Genomic DNA, 11,662 nt, shown 5'->3' on the forward strand with positions numbered 1-11,662 from the left:
GAGCATGCTTGATTACCCTTTCTTCTAAGAGGAATTAGCTCAATTTGATTTGATGAGCTCAAGATCTGCAAATTACTCAGAAAATTCAGCGCTGGAAAAAACGTCGATTTCTCCTAAACGCTTTCGCGTTTTGCTGCGCCGTTTGATGTGCTTGTAGCTAGATGTGTTAGCTAGCTTGTGTTAAGAGGGCATAGCCTAATATTGATTGTGCATGGAGAATAGAGTCCTCCACTGGCTGGGGGTGAAGGGGAAGAGTGAAAACTCACTAAAAACTGATTTTTTTTGCTAATTACTTACTAATCCTGATTAATTCACTAATGGGCTCATAAATCTGGTTGATTCTAGGCATGGCTCTGATACCATGTTGAAATTTGAGCATAATGATGAGCTAGGGTGGATCATACACTAGAATCAACATGATTAACAAAGTGATTAAGAAATGATTAAGATGTAATTAGTGAATAATTAGCAGATAGATTAATGTAGGCATGGATACTCAAAAACCAGCAAATTCTCATTAGGGCTATGCCTCAATTTATAGTGTTTACATCAAGCATCTAATCCCATTGATTTCTCCATGATTCACTCCCAGAATATCTCCACCTTTTGCCTGATTCTCTCCACCTCTTCTCTTTTCCCTGATTATCTCCCAGAATAACTCCACACTCCTAAATTCTCTCATGCTACCCTTTATTCTCTCCCAGTAGATTCTTCTCACCTTTTCACAGGTTCTTTCACAATTACATCTTCTCTTTTACAGCCTCTATCCAAGAGCTTGTTCCCACACACACCCTATTCACTTGTATATTTCAACACAAACAACATAAGAACATCAGAAAAGAAGAAAAGCTACCATCGGCAATCCGGTTCCATAACAAGGACACCCCCACCACTGAGAGTAGGCAAGTTGCAACTTGAGCTAGAATTACACAACCAACAAGCCGATGGAATGACACGTTTTAACCCATGTCCATGGACAACACCTACAATATACACATGGGCTCTACATTGAGTAGACACATCTAACAGAAATAGGCATTGCTAGCTCAAGCACCTACATTAAGCCTCTGTTATGGCTCACCCTAACCCTCCTTGAAACACATCCAAAAACAGATTACCTGGTGAACCGCAACTATCGTGTGAGGATATTTCCAATGGCCGAGCTCGTAACCCTTGAGGTCTCCAAGACCTGCAACTCCTTGATAAGCAATTCCACTGTGCCCTCCATGAGCGTTGTCACACCGTCGCGTTGCACTACGGGTACTCGTCCCTCCTCTCACCTCACTTCAATCACACACACTCACTAGCATGCATTATGGAGAGAGATTAGCAAGAGCAAGACTCAATTGCACAATGGGAGAGTATTTTGTATTATGAGATATATTCACTTATATACATGGCCATAAGTGTTCACACTCACTTAAATTGTGGCCGACCAAGCACTTTAGGCTCATAAGAGGTCTAATGCTATTACAATGACTACTCTCATAATATATGCATTAAGTACATCACTTAGGACTTCATCATCCTAACTTGCTACCACACGCTCATGCAAGCGGGAATCGCCATAATACTCCATCACACCATTCCGGGCGCCTGTCCAAGTTGTAGCTTTGGACACTATTGCTTCATATCCTTAATGTATGACCCTTTGGTGTATCTACCATGACTCTTTGATGTAAGATAATGGCGGTAGCTCTTGTTAACCCTAAAATTGGGTTAACAGCCTCGTTGTTGTGAATAGTTGTCCATGTACATTTTTGGATGGGCGGATCGAGGCGACTGTAAGCCTGGCCCATGGTGGTACGACCCATTGTTTGGAACCTCCTCAAATTAGTAGGAACTTTTCATGGCATCTTCTTCAACCACATTAATTATTGATCCCCTTGCCTCTATCCCCAGTGCTCAGTAACACCAAATCCCTTGAGCAAGCGAGGTTGCCCAACTCCATTTCACCTATGGGCAAAGTCCAATGCCATGCCCCCTGTTTTCAAGTTTGTTTTCAAGGATTGGTTACCCTTGCATATGTATATGTGATTGGCTTCTTAATCGTGAACCAACATTGTGTCTCTTATGTAAGGCCTTTCGAATATCATGGTGTATGATCCTCTTCTTTGAAAAGCCATCACTACGAATGTGTGGTGGACTCGAAGGCCTTAATCTTTGCATCCAGAAGGATGCCCAAAGGTTTAGTTGTCTTCCCATTGGCAAGCTTGATCACGATGCTCATGCCTACGAGTGGTGTGTGCTTCCCCAAGCCTCTAAGCAATCCTTGGTGATTATACTAACACCGACACCACCATCCAAGATTATAGAGACCATCATGCCTTTATAAATGATAAGTCATTTCATCGCTTTTGAAGTAGTGTCCCAGCTTGTTCATGGAAACTTTTGGATATCCTTTTGTCTTGGATATGGAAGATAAGCTCTCAATGTGGCACGACTCATCCTCCTCGTCTTCAGGTTTAAGAGTGTGGGCTCTTAAGTTCCCATTCATCCAGGCAGATAAGTCTCTCCAAAGTTGAGAATCTCCTTATCAAAGAAAACTTTCAAGACTTAGACATCCGAGGATAAGAAGGTTGTGAGGAGGCCTGCTATGTCGCTCATGCGATATTTGGCTTATAATCACTCAGAGCTGGGCTTGGACCTACCAATGTGTAGGGCATTTGCATTGATACTTCCATCAGAGGTGGTTCCTCTAATGGTGTCAAAATGAAGTCATCACCTATCACATTAAAGAAAATATTATGGTGACTATGACTCAGATTCCCTTATTGGTTCTATGTGACTCTTGAATGGGGTCAAGGATGCTCTCAGGTGGGGTTAGCGGTTCATACTCGACCACTTACTCCCAAGTACTGGCTTTAATTCAACCTACTCTAAGTAATGGCTCTATTCCAACCTACACCTTACTTTCAACCTACTGGCTTTAGTTCAACCTACTCCAAGTAATGGCTCTAGTTCAACCTACACCTTCCTTACAAGAACTTGGGTTTGTTTCATTTGTGCTCCATCTCCAACACATGGTTGGGGTCCTCTTTGGAAGGTTTGTGTAGTTAATGGGTTTCTTCTCTTTGGAAAGAGATGATTTAAGTAGTAGATCACCCATTGTCTCCACAAGAGAGGGAGCTTCAGAGCTATCATCTGAACCACTTTCAATGGTCACAACATCATTGCCCTTGACAACACATGCATTGTGTTTATGCGTGCTCTTAGAGGTTTTCTTCTTTTGGACCTCGTGTTTGACTTCTTTAGCCTTTTCAAGAGCTATTATCGCCTTTGGGACCCATGCCTCAGACTCTTTGGCTAATGGCTTTGAGGTTGAAGGTTGAGATTTCTACTTCTTCATTGCCTCTTGAATGTTTCCTTTCCCTTGACTTGGTTTGGAGCCTTTGTGATAGCATTAAGGGAGAGTGCATAAACAAGTCCACCTTGTACACTTAACAAGTTAATGCTCACTAAAGTGGTTGATGCTCTGGTTGCACTGGGGTGACTGTCACTTTGCTGTTGGGACAATCCTTGAAAGCATGTTTGAATCCACGCTGGCAATAGTGCCTCTGTATGGAATGACATTGGGATTTGGTACTTAATTCAGGGATAGAGTTGGGGTACTTGGTGCGATGGCTCTACGAGGACACTTGGCAACACAATATGGGCCCTTACAATGGAAATGTTGGAGAGATGGCATGTGCGACATGTTATTGAAGTGTCTCGCTCTTTGTTGCACCATAGTATTGAACAAGGAGGCATAGTCAATGACTGAGGGATGTTTAGGATATCCATATGAATCAAAATGCTTATATAACCCATAGCTCTCATGTTCTAGACTCTCAGAGTCTGTTGGCAAAGTCACCAAGTATTGTTGTATCGATGTGGTTCCCAGAGGAACCGGTGGGGATGGTAATACCAGAGGTGGTGGTAGTATGTACATACCTCTTGGTAAAGGGTAATTGGTGTCAAAATATTGAACATGAATCCTCAAGCATGCACAGCTATGGTGTGCCTAACCTTAATCACCAAGGTTGAAGAACACTAATCTTATGGTGGGTGTAGCTTAAATAACAACATAATGATAATCTTAATGACTTAATCAAGCTTGACTCCAACACAATTAGGTTACAAGATGAAAACTTGTACTCATAAAGAGGCTTGAGAGCTACTTGTGTTCATTGCTTGAAAATGCCCCTTTTTGTATGAGGAGGGTACACCTCTTATAAATATGCTCGTGTGCGATAATTTCCAAGTGTGATGTGGCTGCATGCTCCTGATCCTAGTCCTCTACTCATACCTTGCCCTCAATGGCACCACAAATTTCAACACCCCCCCTTGGTGCCATGATGTATAGGCCAGTGCAAGGTGGTTGGATGTGAATTACAAAAGATCCATCACTTCCCCGTAATACAACATTCTACTCAAGGTGGTCAAGTGTGGTAATGCAAGATGATGTCATCACCCCCGCTAGGTGCATAAATTGCTACCCTGAGGTAGTCAGGTGTGATAAGAAAACACAATACAAAGAACTAGGTCTACTCATCAGTTACCTTTTACAATCATGGGATAAGGTGGTGAGGCTTGCAATGTAGCTTTGGTTTAGAAGAGATGCTCGTCCAGAGATCTTCTCTTTGCTTGATGAAGCCTCCACATAGTTTGCCTCCTGATTCTTTAGTCTGCATTCTTCTTCGTTATGCCTGAGCTTATTGTAGTGTTCACATTTAGGCTTGTGTTTGAGCCTACATTCGTTTTTGAAGTGTCCTTTCCTTCCACAATGGTAGAATTATGCCCTTGTTGGTGTAGAAAGCTTTTTCCCTTGATGTACTTTATAATCCGTTTTTTAACTGCTTCTGTTATTCAAGTAGTGATGAAATACAACCCTCAAATGTTGGCTTAGGTAAATTCTTTAAAGTGGTCACTAGTGCACCATATTCCTCTGGCATACTTTTTTATAAGTATGCAAGTGTATCCTTTTCACCTATTTTTGAATCAATGCCATCTAGCTGGGTCATTATACTTTTGATTTTGCTTATGATTTGTGCGACTCATGAATTCCATCTTTAAGCCATAAAATTCTATTTTCAAATGAATTTCCTGATTATTGGCCTTAGAACCAAATATTAAATTCAACTCATCCCATGCTTGTTTGGCCGTGGTTTTGGAATCAATGTGATGAATAAGATTAGTGCCTAAGTGCAATCCAATTAATGACAATGCATGTTCATCTTTTTTAAACCAATCCTCAGTTGGATAAGCAAGTGCATTTTCCTTGATTAATTTCCATTGAGAAGATATTTCATTTACGTGGCCCAGGTGTGAAATCCTTCCCTAGAGAACTTCTCAACATTCTTGATAGTGCCTGACACCATTGCAAAGGTCTTACCAAAGTTTGACTCTTGGCAGTGTCTAATTGCTTACAAATTTGGCAATTAGAGATGCTTAAACAATTCCTGGTGTTAATCCAAGTGCCCAATGATGTGATTTGTTGTTCAACTAAGGAAAATATACCCCAATCAATAGGCAACTAGATGAAGCTGAAATCAATTACACCACCATTGCGCATGAAGGGTTAGCAATGGTTTATGCTATAAAGAAATTTGAGCATTACCTTCTTGCTAACAAATTTGTTTTCTAAGTTGATCATTAAGCCTCGTTATATCTGGTAAACAAACCATGCTTCATGGGATTACCTTCTTGCTCACAATTTTTTTTTCTATGTTGATCATCAAGCCTCGTTATATATGGTAAACAAACCATGCTCCACTGGAAGGATCACAAGGTGGTTGTTAATTCTTGTTGAGTTCGATTTTATAGTGATTGTGAGGCCTGGAAAGAAACATGTTATGGCAAATCATCTATCCCACATACCTTATGGTGGCGAAGCACCATCGGGGTTGATGAAGAGTTACAAGATTCTACACTATTCAAGGTTGAAGCTATTCTAGAATAGAGTTACAAGATTCTACACTATTCAAGGTTGAAGCTATTCTAGAATAGAGTGAGAGAATCATTAACTTTTTAGCTAATGGTTTTCCAGAAGGAAAGGAACTGAGGAAGGATTTAGCAAGAAAGTTGCTAAAGAGAGTCCACCTTACCAACTTATTACCGGAACTCTTTATAGACGAGGTAAGGATGAGATATATTAAGACATTGCCCAGGGAGGATGAATACTTATACATCATCGAACAAGCACACTAAGGGGTAGCTGCTGCTGGACACTTCGCAGGCAATGTTATAGCAAGAAAAACACCCAATTGGGGTATTAGTGGTCCACACTCTTCAAAGATTGTGCACTATTTGTCAAGGGATGTGACGAGTGCCAATGTTGTGCAAAGCCAGAAAAGAAAGACATAATGTCACTACATCTTGTCAGAGTCAACCAACCCTTTGAAAAATGGGGCGGCTTAGATTTTATTGGCTCTATTAGTCCTACTACACGTGACACATAAGCATGCTTCATCATTGTTGCCACAGATTATTGATAATAACAAAAACTCTTGAGGCTCGTCGCACACTGACTGGGAGTCCAAGATCACATTGGCTGACCAATTATTTGTTTTAGAACAACTTACGGGATGAAAGACAAATTGCAGCGCAACATGCTGAGAGAAAAGGACCAAAGAAGGAAGTGGTTTGACCAAAATTGCAAGGACAAAGAGATAGAGGTAGGAGATCTTGTACTTATGTATGGGGTCCGCAGTGAAAAGAAGAAGCTTAAATATACTGGAAAGGGACCATTTAGGGTTTGCAAATTTACTCCACAAGATACTATACGTGTTGAGACTCTTGACAAAGTTGAAACTATCGGTTCCCTTACTGGTAGTAAGTTTAAAAAATACTATGAACCTCTTACCAAAGAATCCTTACCTGCTTCTCATGACAAGAAAGCCGCCAAGGAAAGGGCCACTCAAAAGAAGACCCAAGCCCAAGAGGAGACAAGGGAAAGATGGGCCAAACTTCAACAACATCGAGAAAAAAAACTTAGACCTACTGCACAAGCCTTTGTGGGAGAGGTTGAAGAAGACACATAGGAGCACATAGCACCTCTACGAACATCCATTCAATTGCCTAGCCCTAATGGTAAAGTGCTTTATAAAGCATTACTTAATACAGGAACTAGTCACAATCTAATTTCCTTCGATGCATGGAACCAGTTTTAGGAAAACCCCAACTCATAGATACCTCCTTAAAGGTGAAAGGTATCCATGGTAGAAATACCAAGGTTCTTGGACTATTACAAATGGAGACGTACTGTGATGGCAATAAGTACCTGGTGGGAGACTTCCTGGTTATGCCTGCTAGAATATTACCTGAACCAGTAATACTTGGTTGTACATGGATGAAGGTTGCAGGATGTATGATTGAGTGGTTAACATGGTGTGTCTCTGTGGATAAAACCATAGTTGAACAATCTACAGAACTATTGCAATCCATGGTAGGAGAGACACCACAATGACATGATCACGTAAGTGTACATTACCTAGTGGGAGGACCCTATCAAGATAGAACTACACAGGAACAGCTTATAGAGTAGGGAAGGAGGGCAAGAACTTACGGACTTACATCGTAATTTGTTGCAGTAATGTTTCCGACTCCTTGTTCCTTCTAGAGCATGGTGGGTGATTTCCTAGATAGCTTAGCTCACGGTAGCTACTTAGCTCACTTACCTATAGTATCCATGCCATATCACAGTGAGGATGAACTCAAACCGTTGCCTAGTATACCAAAGAATACATATATATATGAAGCAAATCCAAGTGAGAAAAAAAATCAACCTAATGATGCCAAATCGGAGCATGCTTTACGAGTCATCTAACAATGAGCTTGCTAGATGAGTTTAATTTACAGGTTATTTACGTATAGTCGTGTAGGCTATGGTTATCTTGATGATGAGCTTGCTAGATGAGTTTAATTTACAGGTTATTGAGATATAGTCGTGTAGACTATGGTTATCTTGATGATGAGCTTGCTAGATGAGTTTAATTTAAAGGTTATTGAGGTACAATCATGTAGAGTAGATCCAGATTTACAACTTATAGTGGACGTGCAACCTTGATATGGACAGAATTTTTCTCATTGCCCAAGTGTATTCTAACCCATCCTCACCTTTTGATATTATTTCAATACTTTTTATGATTCTTCATTTAGTGTTTATTTGAGTGCTTGCTTGCACTGTTATGTATCTGGTCTATCAATTTTCTAGTTATTACTTGGATAACCATTTAGGCATTGGTCTTAGTTCAATCCTTCGTGAGATCGATCTTAGAGTATGCCAAGTACTCCACCTTCCTTAGTGTGCCTCTTTAGTTAGAATAGAGCCTTCTAAGTTAATTGTGAAAGTGAAACTAATTTAAACTAAAAAAACAAAACAAAAAGCAAAAAAAAAAACCAAAAAAAAACTCTACAAGAAGATAGCCATCGCCATGTGCGATCTAGGTAGCACTTCTGGTTCTTAATAATGGAGCCTTGGGACCGTAGCCAAGATCTCCATGGAGTGGGACCTTGTGGCTAAAACCTATCAATAAAGGGCTTTAAAGGGCTTTAAAAAAAACCATCGTTGTGGAGGTACTTAGCGGTCCTTAGATACTCTTATCTTAGATACTCTTGTATCAGGTCTATGGACCATTGCCTTGGTCTCTACAAGGTGTTACCCTACTTTTATATTTTTAGAATCAAAACGAACGCTTGTAATAATCATTTCTCAGTTTCATTTATGAGGCTAGATAATAGCTAGATATGGTTTCACCAAAGTGATACTGTGTCGAGACTAAGGTCATAACCAAAGCCATGCTTTTTGTTCCATCTGAGTTTAGATCGAATTTGGACAATCCTTAATATTACCCTTGTCTTAAATGAAAAATTTGACCAATCACAAAAATCTTTTCTCACTGCTTGATTGGTGTTTGCATTATGCTTAAATTCAATTATTTTCCACAAAAGCACCTTACTCATGGTACCATGTTGCCTTACAGATCTTCCAAGACCACCGACATTTCCAACGCCAAAACATGCAGCTAGTTAACAGCCTCGACGAATCTTCATCAATATATTCTGAGGATAGAATCTACATCAAGAAGAGGGGCATGTTAACCCTCACTGAACACCTCTCCAGCGCCGCCGCCATCCATTGGCAACCGTCACTTCATTTGGCCATTGACATTAAAAGTGCCAACATTGTATATTTTACGTGTGCGATCGTCACGCTTGCCTATGAAAGCCGCACCACGGGATTAATTATGAAGATTACATTCTTAGATTAAGTGTTTACACAGCCTAGGGGGCCTTGGATAGCCATGGACCAATATTTTAAGTATGGCCGCCCAAGGTGTGAAGGGTGGCGGCCAAAATAAAGGTCAATTTGTATTCTCACCATACATTCTCTTATGCAACTCATAGAGTGCTCTTCTTCTCTACTCTCTTGCTCTTTGTGTGTCTTACTTGCTTGCCTAATTCAATTAGAGATATTATATGTTCATTGTGTATGTGTGTGAGTGCATGTGAGAGAGGGAGAGGAGGATCGAGCTTCCTTTGGCGTGCGCGGCGACGCGTTGGAGTGGAGCTCTAGAGTGTGGCTACACGACAACATCGTCTCGTATGACGAGAATCCAAGCATAAGCGTTCACGAGGTGACTGACGTACCTTGCTCATACAATTGTGAGCTAGGTTATGGAAGATTAGCTTCTCGGTTAAGATGTTTCATACTCCCGAGTGCGGTTGGGGACCAAAATAAAGGTCAATTTGTATTCTCACCATTCTCTAATGCAACTCATAGAGTGCTCTTCTTCTCTACTCTCTTGCTCTCTGTGTGTCTTGCTTGCTTGCCTAATTCAATTAGAGATATTATGTGCTCATTGTGTATGTGTGAGTGCATGTGAGAGGGAGATTGAGTGAGAGGAGAGTCGAGCTTCCTTTGGAGTGCGGCGATGGCGTTGGAGTGGAGCTTTGGAGCGTGGCTGCACGACAACATCGTCTCTTACGAGAATCCGAGCACAAGCGTTCACGAGGTGAGTGACGCACCTTGCCCATACAATTGTGAGCTAGATTATAGAAGATTAGCTTCTCGGTTGAGATGTTTTATGCCCTCGAGTGCGGTTGGACAGAGCCCATGACCTTGATTAGTTCTTGCACTCTTTCTATGGTGCAAGAGCTTCCGAGGGATGAAAGGGAAGCTAATGTAAGCAAAAAACATATAACCAATCCTTCACGGTGATTCTTTCTCACAAAAGGTGGGGATCAAGGGGAAGCTAATGCAAGCAAAAAGCTTACAACCAATCCTATCTACCATGCATCCATCAAACAAGAAAGATTCAATAGCATACATGTAAGTAAGAAGGGGAAAGAGAAGAGTTCACAAGCATTTTACTGCAAGGGAATGGTTGTGTATTATTTATTGTAAAAATGACATATACAAGTAATTATCTTTCACACTAGGCTGGCTAAACTTAAAAATGGTATGGCATCTATTACTACTCTCAAGAAAATATGTACACGAAGTTCTTAAGACTTTCCCTATTTAACATTAAGCACAAGGTAAGGCCACTTTATGTGTTGCAACACCATCTCACAAAGGATATGTGCTCGTTCAAGGGGGTAAGATAGGAAAGCGTCTTACGGTAGGTTAGGCGAGTGAAATCATGTTAACCTACAAAGTGGTTAACACAAATCAAAGAATGCACATCGCTTCTACCAACCACCACCTGAACTTGAAGGGCCCAAACCACTTCCACAACAAAGTGGTTAACACCGATCAAAGGATGTAGATCGCCTCTACCAGCCACCACCTAAAGCCAAACTACTTCCACAACCAAACGAGGCCTCGCATGAAGAACTTTTGCTTCGCATCTACCTTGCATGCCACCTCGACAAGCTGCTTGTCAAGGCTTTATCACTAATATATGCCATGTACCTAGATGTGGATTTCTCCCGAACCACACCACTTAACCTCACACGCCAACTTCATGGCAAACATAGATTATCCACACCTCTCAAACCCTACAGTAGCTTCACCACCCACTTGGGTGACTTGAGGACGCGGTCACCTTTAGGAAGAGGTTATGTTAACCACTTCTTAGGTTAACGTGGTTTCACCCGCCCGACCTACCGGAAGGCACTTTGCCATCTTACCTGCTCGAACGAGTCCTTATCTTTTGTAAGCCAACAAGCGGAACATATAAAGCAGCCTTACCTTGAGCTTAATGTCAAATAGACAAATTCCAAAAACCTCATGTTCATACTTCCTTAAGATTAGTAATACTACCCGGATCATTTTTAAGTTTGGCTAGCCTAATGTGAAAACTAGTCACTTGTATATACGTCGTTCTTGACACTTAGCAATACACATTCATTCCCTCATATTAGTATTCTTGTGAGCTTCCCTTCTTCTCTACTCTTGCTTGCATGTGGTTTATTAGATTCTTACATGCTAGGATGATTAACCTGCTTGAATAGGATAGCTTGGGTTACTCCCCTTCTTCATCTGCCTTTTGTGACAAAGAACCACCATGAAGGACATCCTCTTTTTGCCTCCATCTAGGTACAAAGAGCTCTACCCTCACATGTTATCAAAGAAGGATTCCAGTGTGACAACCGAGTGAACACAATGAAGGAGCTAGCACACCCACATCGCGGAGTAGAGGAGAATAAAAAATTATCCGTTAGATACTCTCGACCT

This window comes from Cibotium barometz, chromosome 1 (genome assembly GCF_041138505.1).
Source record: "Cibotium barometz isolate CiBa-2024 chromosome 1, ASM4113850v1, whole genome shotgun sequence".
Taxonomy (NCBI): Eukaryota; Viridiplantae; Streptophyta; class Polypodiopsida; order Cyatheales; family Cibotiaceae; genus Cibotium; species Cibotium barometz.